This window comes from Coregonus clupeaformis, chromosome 31 (genome assembly GCF_020615455.1).
Source record: "Coregonus clupeaformis isolate EN_2021a chromosome 31, ASM2061545v1, whole genome shotgun sequence".
NCBI lineage: Eukaryota > Metazoa > Chordata > Actinopteri > Salmoniformes > Salmonidae > Coregonus > Coregonus clupeaformis.
Window position 1 is genome coordinate 47,208,621 of NC_059222.1, and position 20,568 is coordinate 47,229,188.

Here is a 20,568-nt window from a genome sequence, read left to right on the forward strand (position 1 = left end):
CATTCTATTGGCTGCGTGGCTTAGGCCCCTTCTTACAAAAGAACTAATGTAACGCATACTGTTGAGAGCTTTTGTGAAAGAACGCATACATTAATTTAAAACACAGCATATACTACATGGCTATATTCCTTATTTAAGCATGTATCTGGATTATAAAATATCAAACATGTTTATAATATTTTACCTTTGGCATCTCCCTACATGTGCCTTAATGATACATAAAATACTCCTATATTAGCAGGATAGCAGTTAGCAGGACAGCAGTTAGCAGGACAGCATTTAGCAGGACAGCAGTTAGCAGGACAGCAGTTAACAGGACAGCAGTTAGCAGGACAGCAGTTAGCAGGACAGCAGGCTGGCAGTGGTCCGTTGGAGGCTGGAGAGATGTGGGGGTTGGTTGGGTTAGGAGGAGGGAGGGAAGGAGAGAGGGGTGATGGTTGGTTGGGTTAGGAGGAGGGAGGGAGGGAAAGAGGGGTGATGGTTGGTTGGGTTAGGAGGAGAGAGGGAGGGAGAGAGGGGTGATGGTTGGTTGGGTTAGGAGGAGGGAGGGAGGGAGGGAGGGGTGATGGTTGGTTGGGTTAGGAGGAGGGAGGGAGGGAGGGAGGGGTGATGGTTGGTTGGGTTAGGAGGAGGGAGGGAGGGAGGGAGGAGTGATGGTCCAGGGCTGGATGTCTCTTTACTTCTGGCATCCTCTTCTTCTCGCACACACTGAGAGGTCTACAGAACACACAGCACCAATAACATATCACACACAACAGGCCACCAGAGTGTCTGTGTGTGTGTGTGTGTGTGTGTGTGTGTGTGTGTGTGTGTTTGTATGCCTGTGTCTGCCAACAAACTAAAACTGCTGACAGTAAACCAGGAAAGTAAACTTTGGCTGTGTGTCTCTGCTACTGGGTTTCATTAGTTGATGGGAAAGAGAGAGCTGGAGAGAGAGAAAGAGAGAGAGAAAGAGAGAGATAGAGGGAGAGGGAGAGGGAGAGGGAGAGGGAGAGGGAGAGAGAGAGAGAGAGAGAGAGAGAGAGAGAGAGAGAGAGAGAGAGAGAGAGAGAGAGAGAGAGAGAGAGAGAGAGAGAGAGAGAGGGAGAGGGAGAGGGAGAGGGAGAGGGAGAGGGAGAGAGAGAGAGAGAGAGGGAGAGGGAGAGGGAGAGGGAGAGGGAGAGGGAGAGGGAGAGAGAGAGAGAGAGAGAGAGAGAGAGAGAGAGAGAGAGAGAGAGAGGGAGAGGGAGAGGGAGAGGGAGAGGGAGAGGGAGAGGGAGAGAGAGAGAGAGAGAGAGAGAGAGAGAGAGAGAGAGAGAGAGAGAGAGAGAGAGATGGAGAGAGTAGAGGGATGAATCCAGCAGATCTGGGCAGAGGCGAGAGAGAGAGGGATGGATGGAGAGGAGTTAGGAAGATAAAGAGAGGGATGTAGAGAGCAGAGAGAGTGGATGCTGAGGCAGGACATATCACAGGTGAGATCTGGCCCAGGTGAACCTGTCATTTCCTGTCCTGTGTGTGTGTGGGCTGCTCTCCTGTAGAGAGACATCCTGATACACAGCTACCGTACACACACACACATGTACACCCACACACACACACACACGCACACACACAGACACATGCACACACACGGACGAACACACACACCTAGTATTCAGCTCTCTCTCTCAGTATTCCTTAAACACTGCTAAATCATCTTTAGATGACTCCCAGTCATATCAGTTCTACTGTTTAACTGCACACACACACACACACACACACACACACACACACACACACCGTCTTGTACAACCAACCTTGTGGGGACACACAATTAAGTCCCATTCAAAATATTAAACCTAACCCTAACCCCAAAACCTAACCTTAAACCTAAACATAGCCCTAGCTCCTAACCCTAAACCTAGCCCTAGCTCCTAACCCTAAACCTAACCCTAGCTCCTAACCCTAAACCAGCCCTAGCTCCTAACCCTAAAACTAACCCTAGCTCCTAACCCTAAATCTAATTCTAACTCTAACACTAATTCTAACCTTAACCCTAAACCCCCTAGAAATAGCATTTGACCTTGTGGGGACCAACAAAATGTCCTCAGTTGGTCAACTTTTTGTTTGTTTACTATTCTTGTGGGGACATCTAGTTACACACGTCCACCACACCTCTTCTCTCCTCTCCTCCTTTCCTCTCGATCTCTCCTCTCCTCTCCTCTCCTCTCCTCTCCTCTCCTCTCCTCTCCTCTCCTCCCTCTCCTCTCCTCTCCTCCTCCTCTCCCCTCATCTCCCTGTTATCAGGGACAGCTTACATCATTAATGCCTGTTTAAGATTTTAGTAGCGTACTAAATTACCTATTGCAAATGCAAATCTAACATATGTTTAGCTGCTAACGCTGGCGTTTAAAGGCCTGTAAGACTAAAGGGTGGAAATATTAGCTTCATAAATGGATTAGTACATTCATAACCTCACTGGGAGAGAATATCAAATCAGATCAGCCTCCACTTACACACACACACACACACAATGCAATAGTAATGATTGGGGCAGGCAGAGAGAGTGGATGCTGAGGCAGGACGTATCACAGGTGAGATCTGGCCCAGGTGAACCTGTAATTTCCTGTCCTGCGTGTGTGTGGGCTGCTCTCCTGTAGAGAGACATCCTGATACACAGCTACCGTACACACACACACATACACACACACACACAAACACATGCACACTTAGTATTCAGCTCTCTCTCTCAGTATTCCTTAAACACTTCTAAATCATCTTTAGATGACTCCCAGTCGTATCAGTTCTACTGTTTAACTGCACACACACGCACACACACACACTGTCTTGTACAACTAACCTTGTGGGGACACACAATTCAGTCCCATTCAAAATATTATTTTCCCTAACCCCTAAACCTAACTGTGATGAGGTGTGAATGAAGGAGTCAGGCGCAGGAGGTAAAACACCGAAGTCCAGAGTTTATTCCGTTTACATAAATAAAACGCACCCAGCGTCAATACGAAACTACCACAAGGGAAATATTTCAGCTTGGCAATAACAAATGGAAGAGCAGCTCTCACAATGAAACAATCACTCACAAAGACAAGGAGAACAGAGGGAACACTTATATACATACTAATTAGGGGAATAAGCACCAGGTGTGTGTGATTGACAAGACAAGACATGACAAGTGGAGTGATGAGAATGGGATCGGCAGTAGCTAGTAAGCCGATGACGACGAACGCCGAAACCTGCCTGAACAAGGAGGGGAGGCAGCCTCGGGCGGAAGTCGTGACACTAACCCTAACCCCAAAACCTAACCTTAAACCTAAACCTATCCCTAGCTCCTAACCCTAAACCAGCCCTAGCTCCTAACCCTAAAACTAACCCTAGCTCCTAGCTCCTAACCCTAAATCTAATTCTAACTCTAACACTAATTCTAACCTTAACCCTAAACCCCCTAGAAATAGCATTTGACCTTGTGGGGACCAACAAAATGTCCTCAGTTGGTCAACTTTTTGTTTGTTTACTATTCTTGTGGGGACATCTAGTTAAACACGTCCAACACAGCTCTTCTCTCCTCTCCTTCTTTACTCTCCTCTCCTCTCCTCTCCTCTCCTCTCCTCTCCTCTCCTCTCCTCTCCTCTCCTCTCTCTGTGATTAGGGACATCAGAGTAGGAGGGACAGCTTCTATACTAAATTACCTATTGTATATGCAAATAGAACATATGTTTAGCTGCTAGCGCTGGCGTTTAAAGGCCTGTAAGACTGAAGGGTGGAAATATTAGCTTCATAAATGGATTAGTACATTCATAACCTCAATGAGGCTGATAATAGGCCTTCAATGTTTTACAACATCTGGGAGAGAATATCAAATCAGATCGGCCTCCTTACACACACACACACACACACACACAAAAGCACGCAGACACACACACATACATACAGTGCCTTGCAAAAGTATTCATCCCCCTTGGCGTTTTTCCTATTTTGTTGCATTACAACCTGTATTTTAAATTGATTTTTATTTGGATTTCATGTAGTGGACATACACAAAATAGTCCAAATTGGTGAAGCGAAATTAAAAAAATTACTTGTGCATATGTATTCACCCCCTTTGCTATGAAGCCCCTAAATAAGATCTGGTGCAACCAATTACCTTCAGAAGTCACATAATTAGTTAAATAAAGTCCACCTGTGTGCAATCTAAGTGTCACATGATCTGTCACATGATCTCAGTATATATACACCTGGGGCCTGTTGCACAAAACTAGGATAAGGGATTAAGCCAGGATATCTTGGTGATCCTGGCTCAATTGATCCGTAATCCGGTTGCACTAAAGATGGATAGGGGGCAGGAGGATATGTTATGGTATAAATTACCATGGAGATTTATTCTGTGGAGCTAGCCTGCTCCAGACCAGGCTAAATTCCAGGATCTATTTAATCTCATCCCTAATGTCAGTCAGCAGTCACCACAAATGGAAACCAATAGTTATTTCACTGCTCACTATACATTGTTATCACATATAACTAGACCCACTGTCATTATTTAAACGTTTGTGATCATTAATTTCAATGATTTTGGATAAAAAATGATTTTTAGATGATGTTGCTATCATTAGATAATTTACAGTTTCCCATAGACTATAAGGCTATATATAAAATGATAGAATATTAGGGCCACAGAGGGGAAAAAAACACAAGTCATAATATTGTAACCAGTTGTTTTAAAGGAGGACAGTTGTTAAAATGACAGATGTGGGGCATTTCGTGAAATTGTACTTCAGTATGGTTTCATAAACAAAGACATGCTGATGTGCCAGAATATTAAGTATCACATTGTCATAAGTATCAAAACTGTAAAAACAATATGTAGCTTTTCTGCAGAAAGAACCAGCCTCATAAATTTATGACTTTATCCTTTTTCTTCAGTGTGGCCCTAGTACTCTGTCATATAAACAAATACACATTCCATATGAATATAAAAACACAATGTGTAACATTATGTTCCTTTATTGAATAAGGACAAAACAAAGCAGGTAAACCATCAGCTCCTTTCGAAACTGAAGTCACAGTGACTCTACAAGATGGAAAGCACAGAATCCAAGCATATTATACAAAATGATACATACACATTCAAAGGTCTGTATATAACACACCCTGCATGTCTGCACACTAAAATAAATGCAGGACAAATCCATACACATCAACTGAACAGACAAATGAATGGATGCAGTAGCCTCCCTGCAGCCTTGTATTACACACAGTATACCGCACAAACATCATAAGAGGCCAAATTCGTAAAAAAACGAACCCCAAAAAACCCAAATTCCTCTGCCACCGCGGACATATTTAACCAAAATTGAAAGCACACATACTAACTAAAATAATTCAACACATATTGGTCCCTCAGCAGCCGACCACTGTCGTCATCAGGGAAGATTGCCGGATTGTCCCAGTCCATGGCTGGTGGCACTCTGGGGGCCCTCTCCTTCCTCAGGCAGGCCACATTGTGGAGGACAGCACAAGCCACAGTAATATCACATGCCCTAACAGGGCTGACCCTTAATTTGTGAAGGCAGTGAAAGCGTGCCTTCAGGAGGCCAAAGGTCATTTCAACTCTGGCCCTGGTCCTGGCATGGGCATGGTTGTAGGCCTGCTGTGCTTCCTGGGGGTCTGTGAAAGGTGTCAGGAGAAAAGGCTGGCAGCCATACCCCCTGTCTCCCAGCAACACACCAGAGAATTCACCTGTCAACACAAAATCTCATCATTACTACCTCATAAACACAGTGATATTCTTGACACAGCCATGATGGTTATAAATAGGGGTTGTGTGGCTTACCTTGTGATAGGCACTGATAGATTTCAGAGGCCCGAAAGATTCTGGAGTCATGGACTGAGCCAGGCCATTTTGCCACAACATTGCTGATCACACAGTCAGCATTGCAGACCATCTGAAATCATAAGATGAGGAATATTACACCAATCAATGCACATCACTGGCAATGCAGAGTGTTCGTCAATGGACAATATCAAAAAGTTATGTTCACCTGAACATTAATGCTGTGAAAGGATTTCCTATTCACAAAATCGGCCTCATGGGCACCTGAGGGGGCTTTTATCCTTATGTGTGTGCAGTCCACTGCACCAATGACATTGGGGAAACCTGTCACACAAAGTAATGAGTATCCTACTATGTGTTAACAGTTGTCCTGTAATTTGTAGATCCTCTTACCTGCAATCCTATAGAACTCCTCTTTGATGTCACAGAGTCTTCTGTGGCCAGGGAAGGAGATGAAGACATCTGCTAATGCTTTGATAGCCAGACACACACTCCTTATTGTGCGGCAAATTGTGGCCTTGTTCAGCTGTTCTGCATCCCCCACTGAGTACAGGAAGGCTCCACTAGCAAAAAAGCGCAAGGCCACACAAACCATTTGCTCCACACTCAGTGCATGGCTCCGTGCAGTGCGGTGCTTAATCCTGGGACCCAGTAGTCTGCATAGATACCTGATGCCATCTGCAGAAAACCTGTATCTTTCATATAGATGGTCATCAGGGAAGGCCAGTGGGTCCAACCGGTCCCTGAAGACCCTTTCTCGCCTGAAGGCTCTCCTCAGCACAAGTGCTTCTTCATCCACCACATCTCGCACGAATGGGCATGCCATTGTCAGAGCAGAAAGGAACACACAATTTTGGGCCTTCATATAGGCTAGTGGCCACACCTGGTGCTGGGGGGGTGGGCAAAAGAGGGCGATGCCTTATAACGATGACTTGGTTGTACTGATTGCTGGGAAAATAAAAAAAAACTTAGAAAGATGCCACCGTCCTGTGTGCTCACAATAAGAGCTCATATGTCATGGCTCACTTGACTTTACGAGAATATACCTAATTTTTATTTTGAGCTGTGTCATCTTCTTGGAGCTGGGGGAGGAAAGAAAAATAATGATTAATACATTTGTGTTACAGTTAGCATACAGTGTACATTGAAGGCATATCTCACCTCCCTCTCAAGTTTTTTTATTTCAAGGTCCAGTTTCCTAATTGTCCTCTTTTTTATTTCGGACTCCAGTGCAAGATTTTCCATCTTTTTCTTCTTGTACTGAATGTCTATGTCTGCCAGTTCTATTTGGCGCCGGAGGTGGTTGCCATACAACTTTCTGATAGCTTGTGAGCTCTGTGAACACAATACAATTAGCGCAGCTGGAATTTGGCAGGATGTGGTGTCCTTTTATTAATACGCACTATGTTGCCAGGCTGGTTTTCCCACTGTATAGCATCTGGGTCCTGTAAAAGAAATTAGATTTTTTGATTTTGATGAGGACTCCTCACCATTGTAGAGTAAATAGTACTTTCACAGTCTTAACATGATACCTCATGCCTTCTGGAATCCAGAGAGATGGTCTCCTCCTCATCATCGTCTCCATCATGTGCTGTTGCTGCTGCACTGGGGCCTTCACCCTATCACATTTAATCGGATTCATATTGAAGCTAGTAGACAAGACATGCCAGGCCTACAGTATGCCTTTGATGGAGTACTCACTGGATCAGCATCGTCTGGTGCTTGTGCTGGTGGCTCTAACAGGAACACAGTGCTGCCAGACACTGCAAGGCAATAGGTAAACCAAAGTCAGACAGTCCAAATTGATTCAATATGAATGTGGTTGTATCCCATGTAGAGATGGAAGGACATACCTTGAATGAAGCGGGTGGCATCTTGGGAGGAACCTATGCTCGTCTCTTTCCCCCCAGGGATCCCCTCTAAGACGGGCCTGCCTTTATTTAGCTCCAAGGCCATGTCCTCTGCTGGGGTAAGGTCAGCCTTTGGTGACCCACCACCCGTGCCTTGTCTGTGGGTATTCTTTTTCACTGCTAAAACAGTACAGACAATGTGTGAGCAGGCACCTTCTGGGTACAATATATGCTTGTGCTTTGTTAAATATTAGTCAGGGACCATACCATTCTGCAGAATGTTCTTGTATTTGATTTTGACCTGCTGCCATGTCCGTTTTGGCCCGTTCATGTTTAATCTACACACACACACACACACACACACACACATTTAATGGAGTCACACTGCAAAAAATTACTTGGTATTTTTGTCTTGTTTTCAGTAAAAATATCAAAAAATGTATCATAGCTTTATACAGTGTGATGGAGTTACTTTACACAATTTCACTCATATCTGCAGTGCATTTCAATTAAAAATTTAACCGTTTCATAATTACAGTACAACTGCATTTTTGGAGATGTGAATTAAATATTTGAATTGTAATTGTGATGTTTCAGCGGAGCGGTGAGTGTGTAATTGTGCACTACTTACGCATTCAGGCGGTCTGCAATACTTTGCCACGCTTTTTCTCTTTGCTTTATCACTGTGGCGGTGTTGCCTTTCTTCTTAATTATATCTTTTACCTCCTCGTATGCCTCCATGAGGATTTGTGCTTCCGACGAGGAAAAGTACGCGGCTCTAGTTGCCATGGTAAATCAGTTAATCTGTGATCTGTGGCGGGGTCTATTTGAGTGAGCCGTGAGCGCGCACCTATCCAGGATTGGTTTCACCTGGCTTAATGAATCCGTGTCTGCTCATCCTGGCTTGGTCTTTGTGCAACCAATTAAGCCTGGACGCACATGTTTTGGCTTCATTGAGCTCAGCTGAGTCATTTATCCCGGATGTCTTAATTCTACTTTTGTGCAACAGGCCCCTGTTCTGAAAGGCCCCAGAGTCTGCAACACCACTAAGCAAGGGGCACCACCAAGCAAGCGGCACCATGAAGACCAAGGAGCTGTCCAAACAGGTCAGGGACAGAGTTGTGGAGAAGTACAGATCAGGGTTGGGTTATAAAAAAATATCCGAAACTTTGAACATCCTACGGAGCACCATTAAATCCATTATTAAAGAATGGAAAGAATATGGCACCACAACAAAACTGCCAAGAGAGGGCCACCCACCAAAACTCACGGACCAGGCAAGGGCATTAACACCATCCCCACAGTGAAGCATGGTGGTGGCAGCATCATGCTGTGGGGATGTTTTTCATCGGCAGGGACTGGGAATCTGGTCAGAATTGAAGGAATGATGGATGGCGCTAAATACAGGGAAATTCTTGAGGGAAACCTGTTTCAGTCTTCCAGAGATTTGAGACTGGGACAGAGGTTCACCTTCCAGCAGGACAATTACCCTTAACATACTGCTAAAGCAACACTCGAGTGGTTTAAGGGGAAACATTTAAATGTCTTGGAATGGCCTAATCAAAGCCCAGACCTCAATCCAGTTGAGAATCTGTGGTATGACTTAAAGATTGCTGTACACCAGCGGAACCCATCCAAATTCAAGGAGCTGGAGCAGTTTTGCCTTGAAGAGTGGGCAAAAATCCCAGTGGCTGGATGTGCCAAGCTTATAGAGACATACCCCAAGAGACTTGCAGCTGTAATTGCTGCAAAAGGTGGCTCAACAAAGTATTGACTTTGGGGTGGGGGGTGGGGGGTGGGGGGGGTGGGGGGGGTGAATAGTTATGCAAGCTCAAGTTTACTGTTATTTTGTCTTATTTCTTGTATGTTTCACCCCAAAAAATATTTTGCATCTTCAAAGTGGTAGGAATGTTGTGTAAATCAAATGATACAAACCCCCCAAAAATCAATTTTAATTCCAGGTTGTAAGGCAACAAAATAGGAAAAATGCCAAGGGGGGTGAATACTTTCGCAAGCCACTGTACACACACAATGAAATAGCAATGATTGCGGCAGGCAGGCTGTTAAAGAGTGTGAGGAGTGTCAGTTATGAGCTGAACATTGAGTAGAACATCAACAAAGGGGAGGGAGCCTGAGGAGAGATTCAATAATTGACACACAGAGGAATCCTGTAGCGCTGTGTTGTCCCATTAGAGAGAACACACCAATAACACTGCACTAATTATTAACTTTGATCATTCTGGCTTTCAAAAGGAAAAATGACTAATTAATATGGTGACGTGGGATTTTTCTGAAGTCATTTCAGCAAGCGAGGGTGACTCATCTGTTGTATAATTCTGTTAGAGTTTTGGATGGTGTTGAGGTTCATATGGGATGCCAGATAGTATTAACCAAGAAGAGAAGTGATTGAAGTAGTTATTTTGACTCATTCTGTTCAGACTCATTCTGTTCAGACTCTTACAGATGTGGCACTCATACAATCACTCACACACAATCACTCACACACACACACAATCACTCACACACACACACAATCACGCACACACACACACTCACACAGTGGTCAATAAAAGTCAGTAGAAAACAGTGTATGTTGTCATTTTGTAATCATCGGGATGGGGGAAGGCAGTGGGGCGGAGACAGATAGCGGAAGGGACAGAGGGGGAGGTAGAGAGGGGGAGACAATGGGGTGGGAGAGATGTAGAGGATGGAACAAGAAACTGAGGGAGAAGATATTGCTCTGAGCTTTGAGTGCTGTGTGAGTCAGAGTAAAGGAATGAAGGGAGAGTGGGTTGAGAGTGGAGTATAGCACGCTATTCCCTATGTAGTGCACTATATAGGGAATAAGGGTGACATTTGGGATGCAGACAGAGACATGGGGGGGTAGGAAGCATTAAGTGGTGCTTCTATAGAGGAAGAGGAGGAGGGTTGCAGGGTTGGGGGGTCAGGAGGGTTATAGAGGAGGAGGATCAGTGGGTTTGGGGGTCAGGAGGGTCAGGAGGGTTATAGAGGAGGAGGAGGAGGAGGAGGGGGGGGGGGTCAGGAGGGTTATAGAGGAGGAGGAGCAGTGGGTTTGGGGGTCAGGAGGGTTATAGAGGAGGAGGAGGAGGAGGAGGAGGAGGAGGAGGAGGAGGAGGAGGAGGAGGAGGGGTGGGGGGGGTCAGGAGGGTTATAGAGGAGGAGGAGGGGGTGGAGGCTTGGGGGGTCAGGAGGGTTATAGAGGAGGAGGAGGGGTGGATGCTTGGGGGGTCAGGATGGTCAGGAGGGCTATAGAGGAGGAGGAGGGGTGGAGGGTTGGGGGTCAGGAGGGTTATAGAGGAGGAGAAGGAGGAGGGGTGGAGGGTTGGGGGGTCAGGAGGGTTATAGAGGAGAAGGAGGGTTGGAGGGTTGGTGGGTCAGGAGGGTTATAGAGGAGGAGGAGGGTTGGAGGGTTGGTGGGTCAGGAGGGTTATAGAGGAGGAGGAGGGGTGGAGGGTTGGTGGGTCAGGAGGGTTATAGAGGAGGAGGAGGGGTGGAGGGTTGGTGGGTCAGGAGGATTATAGAGGAGAAGGAGGGGTGGAGGGTTGGGGGGTCAGGAGGGTTATAGAGGAGGAGGAGGGGTGGAGGGTTGGTGGGTCAGGAGGGTTATAGAGGAGGAGGAGGGGTGGAGGGTTGGGGGGTCAGGAGGATTATAGAGGAGAAGGAGGGGTGGAGGGTTGGGGGGTCAGGAGGGTCAGGAGGGTTGAGTGAGGAAATTGTTAGCAGATGATGGTTGATCTCATCATGTCAGCTCTCCTGCTCTAGCAGTACACACACAGGCAATTAACTGAGGGTGAAGGTGTGCGTGTGTAAGAGATACATTATAATTATTTTCTCTTAAAGGGATGGACGTCCCCAGACCATCACACACACCCCGTCACGTCACCTAGCAGGTAGCAATCACCTCCCAGACCCTCACACACACCCCGTCACGTCACCTAGCAGATACCAATCACCTCACAGACCCTTACACACACCCCGTCACGTCACCTAGCAGATACCAATCACCTCACAGACCCTTACACACACCCCGTCACGTCACCTAGCAGATACCAATCACCTCACAGACCCTCACACACACCCCGTCACGTCACCTAGCAGATACCAATCACCTCACAGACCCTTACACACACCCCGTCACGTCACCTAGCAGATACCAATCACCTCACAGACCCTTACACACACCCCGTCACGTCACCTAGCAGGTACATATCACCTCACAGACTTTCATCACACACCTCTCGCACGCACGCACGCACGCACGCACGCACGCACGCACGCACGCACGCACGCACGCACGCACGCACGCACGCACGCACGCACACGCGACGCACGCACGCCGCACGCACGCACGCACGCACGCACGCACGCACGCACGCACGCACGCACGCACACACACACACACACACACACACACACACACACACACACACACACACACACACACACACACACACACACACACACACACACACACACACACACACACACACACACACACACACACACACACACACACACACACACACACACACACACACACACACACACTCTCCTCCCAGCTTAATGATATGATGATTGTACAGTAGGTGTTTGTCTGTCCCCTAGTTGTCCCTAACAGACCCCCTGTGGTGAACACAGATTATCACTGAGCTTTGTCAGATAAAGATTGACTCATCTAACTGTTATTACAGAGAGGAGAGAGGAGGGCATTGATTATTACTCTGTCAACAACAACATATCTCATATCTCTCTTCTCCCCCATACACCTCACCCTACACACAACCTCACACTTCACTGCCCTCACACATCTCACACACAAACCCTCTTTGCTCTCCTCTCTTCTCCTCTCATTTACTCTCCTTCCCACTCTCCCCCACTCCTCTACTCTCCTTCCTTCCCTCTACCCCACTCACCCCAAAACCCCCCTCCCCTCCCCTTCCTTCCCTCCTGTGAATCAATGGGCTTTTCCATGGCCTCTTGGCCAGCCCAGAAATCAATGGTTGAGGGAAATTAAGCTGTAGTCTTTGAATACACTAAGGACCCTGATGCAGGAGGCAAACAGGCCAGGTCCAAACAAGCCCGGTCTGCCGGATTAGGATGTAGAAAGTGGATACAACGCTGTTTCTGCTTGTAATACTACCTCTGTTTTCTCCTGCTAAAATGCAGTCTGGGAAAAGGGATTCAGTCAGTTATCCATTTAAGCAGACACTCTTATCCAGAGCTTACGGGCACATCAGCAGATTTTTCACCTAGTCGACTCGGGGAGTCAAACCAACAACCTTTCGGTTACTGGCCCAACGCTCTTAACCGCTACGCTACCTGTCACCTACACAACTGACTGACCCTGGTGTAGGGAAGTCATGTGTCTGCCAGTCAGTTGTGTAGGTGGCTAACTCAAATGATCCTGTGTGTTACCATACTAAGGCCACCTGGCCTGGTCTCCTCTGCTCCAGCCTGCCTGGTCTCAAGCCTGCCTGGCTTCCTATTTCGCAACAAAGCCTCCTTCACTCATGCTGCCAAACATGCCCTCGTAAAACTGACTATCCTACCGATCCTTGACTTCGGCGATGTCATTTACAAAATAGCCTCCAACACTCTACTCAGCAAATTGGATGTAGTCTATCACAGTGCCATCCGTTTTGTCACCAAAGCCCCATATACTACCCACCATTGTGACCTGTACGCTCTTGTTGGCTGGCCCTCACTACATATTTGTCGCCAAACCCACTGGCTTCAGGTCATCTATAAATCACTGCTAGGCAAATCCCTGTCTTACCTTAGCTCACTGGTCACCATAGCAACACCCATCCGTAGTCTGCGCTCCAGCAGGTATATCTCACTGGTCATCCCCAAAGCCAACACCTCCTTTGGCCGCCATTCCTTCCAGTTCTCTGCTGCCAATGACTGGAACGAACTGCAAAAGTTGTCAGAGCAGCTTACCGATCACTGCACCTGTACACAGCCATTCTGAAATTAGCCCACCCAACTACCTCATCCCCATATTGTTATTTATTTTGCTAATTTGCACCCCAGTATCTCTATTTGCACATCATCTCTTGCACATCTATCATTCCAGTGTTAATACGAAGTTGTAACTATTTTGCACTATGGCCTATTTATTGCCTTACCTCCATAACTTACTGGCTTACCTGGTTAAATAAAGGTGAAATAAAAATAATTTTAAAAAACGGTGGCCCAAGGTGCTGCTCCAATCACAGGCCAACCCTTCCACTATGACAGAAACTGCTTCAGGGTAATTAATAGAAAACACTAACTACTCTGTAGGCTGATTTACTAGGATGGTTTCACCCTGTTTAATGAAACTGCCATGTATTATTCAGAGAGTTTATTCAAAACAACATACAGAAAAAGGAGAGAGAGCGAGGAAGAGAGAGAGTTCGAGGGAGAGAGAGAGAGAGAGAGAGAGAGAGAGAGAGAGAGAGAGAGAGAGAGAGAGAGAGAGAGAGAAAGCGAAGGGGAGGGGTATTTAGGTTGTGTTATCTCTGAGGATCAGAGTGATCCAGCCCACTCTAAGGCCTCTGGCAACACATTACTCCTAAAATGTAATTACCTTTGACACACACACGCACACATATGCATCCACATACACGTGTGTGCACACACACACACACACACACTCCACATTGATTTGTAATGACTGTCTATAGGGACTGAAGTGCCTCATGAGGACCCAACGGAGATAAACTTCAAAACAGAATGAGGCAGGAAGAAGCCAACTTCCAAATACATCCTGCTGCTATGTCATATACCTTATAAAACCATATATAACTAGTTGAATGTATTTCTGATACATCAATAGTTGGATACCATTTAGAACAAAGAGTTGAGGGGAAGACAGGGATGAGGTTAGGATGAGGGTGGGGATAGTGATGGGGGTGAGGTATTGGGGCTAAGGAGGGGTGAGGGATGACATACACAGGCTAATTAGGCCTTTGCAGAACTGAGGCTCATGAACAGCTGTCCTATGCAGCCTGTGGAAATTGTTATTTTCTGTTACATTTCTTCTCTCCTTAATTAATTATTCATTCACGTCTTAAAAGGTGTATGCAAATCTTTTAATCCAGTTGGCTCTGATTTGTTCACTATTTATATTTTATAAGCCTACGGTGGTCGGGAGAGGTTGTGTTTTCTCTAGCAGGAGGTAAGCTTGGCTTCTTATATGGTGTTGAGTAAAGCTTAAACCATGTATTTAGATTGTAGGTAGGTATTGTAGTTAGGTATTATAGGTAGTTTACTTAGGTAGTTATTGTAGGTTATTGTAGGTTATTGTAGGTAATTATTGTAGGTAAGTATTGTATTCGGCGGACCCCGGCGAAGCACGAGGCTAGCTTACCCACTACTTGGACCAACAAAGCTAGCTAGCTAGCTAGCGGGTAGCTACTGGTAACTTTTAGCAACTGTGGTTAGTTGTTTCCAATGTTATTTCATGCTTAAGAGTACCTGTGATTGAGCCAGCTAGCTGCCTACCATTCAGCTGTTTTTCTAACCTCATTATCCGAGGCATTAACGTTAGGTGGTTGGTAGCTGCTGTACTTAATTACAGCTACTGATTGCAGTCTGCCACCCAGACAGCTGGCGTCAGGTAAGTTTGGCTTTATACATAGCTTGGGCTTTGTCGAGTAAGGCTTAAACTATGTATTTAGATTGTAGTTAGGTATTATAGGTAGGCATCGTGGGCTGTATATTATTAGGTATTATAGGTAGGCATCGTGGGCTGTTGTGGGTAGTTGTTGTATGTAGTTATTGTAGGTTACTTTTGTATTCGGCGGTGCCGGGTGTAGCACGAAGCTAGCTAGCTAACTCACCTCCTGGATTAGCTGGCGAGTAGCTATTAGCAACGGTAGCAACTAAATACAATATCCTTTTAGCCAGCTACATTCGTTCGCAGCGACGCCGTTTTTCAAACAAAGTCAACACAGCAGCCATTGCTAACTAGCCAACACTACCAGCTAGCTGTACTGTAGTAGCTAAATACAATATCTTTGTGCTAGCTAGCCAACGTTTAATTATTGCTGCGTTATGAAAGAACTAGACACGGACACAAATTATCTGTTTAGTGTGTTCACACACTATTGGTAGTTTGTTGTAACCAAGTATTGGTGCTAAACTGTGTGTTATTGGATGCTAGTTAGCTATGGCGTCATAGTTAGCTAGCTGAATAAAGTAAGTTGAGTCTATTCCTTGAAACATTGAACCGCTGTAGTTTACAACAATTCTAATTTCTAAAGTGGAAGTTGGGAGAGTTTTATTCGGGTGGTTCAGTGAAACAATTATAGTTTCTGAGGTGGAAGTTGGGAGAGTTATATTTTTTTGGTGAGGGAGGCCCTGCTCTCTCCTTTCCCAGATGTTTAGTTCATTTCATTCCGATCTCCTCTGCATTATTGTAGCCATCTGCTACAGCCTGTCAACTATGCCTCTGCCTATCCCTGTTCTCTCCTCTCTGCACAGGCTACACAAACGCCTCACACCGCGTGGCTGCTGCCTCTCTAACCTGGTGGTCCCTGCACGCACCACACACCTGGAGTTCCAGGTCTCAGGCAGCCTCTGGAACTGCCGTTCTGCTGCCAACAAGGCTGACTTCATCCCAGCCTATGCTACCCTCCAGTCCCTCGACTTCCTGGCGCTGACGGAAACATGGATTACCACTGAAAACACTGCTACTCCTACTGCTCTCTCCTCGTCTGACCATGTGTTCTCGCATACCCCGAGAGCATCTGGTCAGAGGGGTGGTGGCACAGGAATCCTCATCTCTCCCAAGTGGTCATTCTCAATTTTTCCCCTAACCCATCTGTCTATCTCCTCATTTGAATTCCACGCTGTCACAGTCACTAGCCCGTTTAAGCTTAATATCCTTGTCATCTATCGCCCTCCAGGTTCCCTTGGAGAGTTCATCAATGAGCTTGACGCCTTGATAAGTTCCTTTCCTGAGGATGGCTCACCCTTCACAGTTTTGGGGGGATTTCAACCTCCCTACGTCTACATTTGACTCATTTCTCTCTGCCTCCTTCTTTCCACTCCTCTCCTCTTTTGACCTCACCCTCTCACCGTCCCCCCTACTCACAAGGCAGGCAATACGCTTGACTTCATCTTTACTAGATGTTGCTCTTCTACTAATCTCACTGCAACTCCCCTCCATGTCTCCGACCACTACTTTGTATCCTTTTCTCTCTCGCTCTCCTCCAACACTACTCACTCTGCCCCTACACAGATGGTAACGCGCCGCCGCAACCTTCGCTCTCTCTCTCCCACTACTCTCTCCTCTTCCATCCTATCATCTCTTCCCTCTGCTCAATCCTTCTCCCTCCAATCTCCTGATTCTGCCTCCTCAACCCTCCTCTCCTCCCTTTCTGCATCCTTTGACTCCCTGTGTCCCCTATCCTCCCGGCCGGCTCGGTCCTCCCCTCCAGCTCCGTGGCTTGATGACTCATTGCGAGCTCACAGAACAGAGCTCCGGGCAGCTGAGCGGAAATGGAAGAAAACTAAACTCCCTGCCGACCTGGCATCTTTTCACTCCCTCCTCTCTACATTTTCTTCATCTGTTTCTGCTGCTAAGGCCACTTTCTACCACTCTAAATTCCAAGCATCTGCCTCTAACCCTAGGAAGCTCTTTGCCACATTCTCCTCACTGCTGAATCCTCCCCCCCACCCCCCCTCCCTCTCTGTGGATGACTTCGTCAACCACTTTGAAAAGAAGGTTGACGACATCCGATCCTCGTTTGTTAAGTCTAATGACACTGCTGGTCCTGCTCACACTGCCCTACCCTATGCTTTGACTTCTTTCTCCCCTCTCTCTCCAGATAAAATCTTGCGACTAGTGACTGCAGGCCGCCCAACAACCTGCCCGCTTGACCCCATCCCCTCCTCTCTTCTCCAGACCATCTCCGGTGACCTTCTCCCCTACCTCACCTCGCTGATCAACTCATCCTTGACCGCTGGATATGTCCCTTCCGTCTTCAAGAGAGCGAGAGTTGCACCCCTTCTCAAAAAACCAACACTCGATCCCACTGATGTCAACAACTACAGACCAGTATCCCTTCTTTCTTTTCTTTCCAAAACTATTGAGCGTGCCGTCTTTAGCCAACTCTCTTGCTATCTCTCTCAGAATGACCTTCTTGATCCAAACCAGTCAGGTTTCAGGACTGGTCATTCAACTGAGACTGCTCTTCTCTGTGTCACGGAGGCTCTCCGCACTGCTAAAGCTAACTCTCTCTCCTCTGCTCTTGTCCTTCTAGACCTGTCTGCTGCCTTTGATACTGTGAACCATCAGATCCTCCTCTCCACCCTCTCCGAGCTGGGCATCTCCGGCGCGGCTCACTCCTGGATTGCGTCCTACCTGACCGGTCGCTCCTACCAAGTGGCGTGGCGAGAAGCTGTCTCCGCACCACGTGCTCTCACCACTGGTGTCCCCCAGGGCTCAGTTCTAGGCCCTCTCCTTTTCTCCCTATACACCAAGTCACTTGGCTCTGTCATATCCTCACATGGCCTCTCCTATCATTGCTACGCTGACGATACACAACTAATCTTCTCCTTTCCCCCTTCTGATAACCAGGTGGCGAATCGCATCTCTGCATGTCTGGCAGACATATCAGTATGGATGACGGATCACCACCTCAAGCTGAACCCTGGCAAGACGGAGCTGCTCTTCCTCCCGGGGAAGGACTGCCCGTTCCATGATCTCGCCATCACGGTTGACAACTCCGTTGTGTCCTCCTCCCAGAGTGCGAAGAGCCTTGGCGTGACCCTGGACAACACCCTGTCGTTCTCCGCTAACATCAAGGCGGTGACCCGATCCTGCAGGTTCATGCTCTACAACATTCGGAGAGTACGACCCTGCCTTACACAGGAAGCGGCACAGGTCCTAATCCAGGCACTTGTCATCTCCCCGTCTGGATTACTGCAACTCGCTGTTGGCTGGGCTCCCTGCCTGTGCCATTAAACCCCTACAACTCATCCAGAATGCCGCAGCCCGTCTGGTGTTCAACCTTCCCAAGTTCTCTCACGTCACCCCCCTCCTCCGCACACTCCACTGGCTTCCAGTTGAAGCTCACATCCGTTACAAGACCATGGTGCTTGCCTATGGAGCAGTGAGGGGGAATGGCACCCCCGTACCTTCAGGCTCTGATCAGTCCCTACACCCAAACGAGGGCATTGCGTTCATCCACCTCTGGCCTGCTGGCTCCCTTCCTCTGCGGAAGCATAGTTCCCGCTCAGCCCAGTCAAAACTGTTCGCTGCTCTGGCACCCCAATGGTGGAACAAGCTCCCTCACGACGCCAGGACAGCGGAGTCACTCACCACCTTCCGGAGACATTTGAAACCCCACCTCTTTAAGGAATACCTGGGATAGGATAAAGTAATCCTTCTACCCCCCCACTGGCTATAGGGTGAATGCACCAATTTGTAAGTCGCTCTGGATAAGAGCGTCTGCTAAATGACGTAAATGAATTGTAAATGGATGAGGGTGAGGATAGTTCTGGGGGTGAGGGGCTGGGGCTAAGAAGGGGTGAGGGATGAGGGTGAGGATAGTTCTGGGGGTGAGGGGTTGGGGGGTTGGGGCTAAGAAGGGGTGAGGGATGAGGGTGAGGATAGTGTTGGGGGTGAGAGGTTGGGGCTAAGGAGGGGTGAGGGATGAGGGTGAGGATAGTGTTGGGGGTGATGTATTGGGGCTAAGGAGGGGTGAGGGATTAGGGTGAGGATAGTGCTGGGGGTGAGAGGTTGGGGCTAAGGAGGGGTGAGGGATGAGGGTGAGGATAGTGTTGGGGGTGATGTATTGGGGCTAAGGAGGGGTGAGTGATGAGGGTGAGGATAGTTCTGGGGTGAGAGGTTGGGGCTAAGGAGGGGTGAGGGATGAGGGTGAGGATAGTGTTGGGGTGATGTATTGGGGCTAAGGAGGGGTGAGGGATGAGGGTGAGGATAGTGTTGGGGGTGAGGGGTTGGGGCTAAGGAGGGATGAGGGATGAGGGTGAGGATAGTGCTGGGGTGAGGGGTTGGGGGTTGGGGCTAAGAAGGGGTGAGGGATGAGGGTGAGGAAGGTGTTGGGGTGAGGGGTTGGTGCTAAGGAGGGGTGAGGGATGAGGGTGAGGATAGTGTTGGGGGTGAGGGGTTGGGGCTAAGAAGGGGTGAGGGATGAGGGTGAGGATAGTGTTGGGGTGAGGGGTTGGGGCTAAGGAGGGATGAGGGATGAGGGTGAGGATAGTGCTGGGGTGAGAGGTTGGGGCTAAGAAGGGGTGAGGGATGAGGGTGAGGATAGTGTTGGGGGTGAGGGGTTTGGGCTAAGGAGGGGTGAGGGATGAGGGGGTGAGGGGTAGCAGAAGTCAAACCAATCCCTTTCCATTCATTACTGTCAACCCCATGATACAGCCATCTGAGTCCTAGGGGTTGGAGGTGTGTGTGTGTGTGTGTGTGTGTGTGTGCCTGTGTGTGTGTGTGTGTGTGTCTGTGTGTGTTCACCATACAGTAATTGAGTGATCACACCAGGCTCTGAGCCCTTCCTGTAGGGATCTCAGTCTGTCCTCGCCCCACTGCCCTACAGCCATGTCTCTGTGTGTGTGTGTTTGTGTCCATGGCCCACTGCCCTCGATCATTGAGCTGACATTTATAGCCTGATGGGTCCTGAGCTCTCCCAAAGCCACGTCTGTGATCTACAGTCCAGCCAATCAGACAGAATCTATCTGCTTCTCAGGGCCTTGTGTGTAGCATTATCTTCTATCCAAGTGCATCGTTAGAGTCAAAGCTGTTTCCCCAACAATCATTGTCGCACTAAGGCCGGGATTTAATCAGATTGTGCACAGTTGACAATGCTGATGTTGGCTCTGGTTTCGGATTTAATCCCGGCCTAAAGATGATTAATAAAACAGTGGAATTTATGTGAA

General features: G+C 47.7%; 1 pseudogene; it reads left to right on the top strand.

Annotated features, from left to right (window-relative positions):
- The window catches only part of LOC123482380, a 40,025-nt pseudogene extending 21,158 nt beyond the window's left edge, over nucleotides 1-18,867 (top strand).
- Nucleotides 18,868-20,568: the final 1,701 nt, after the last annotated feature.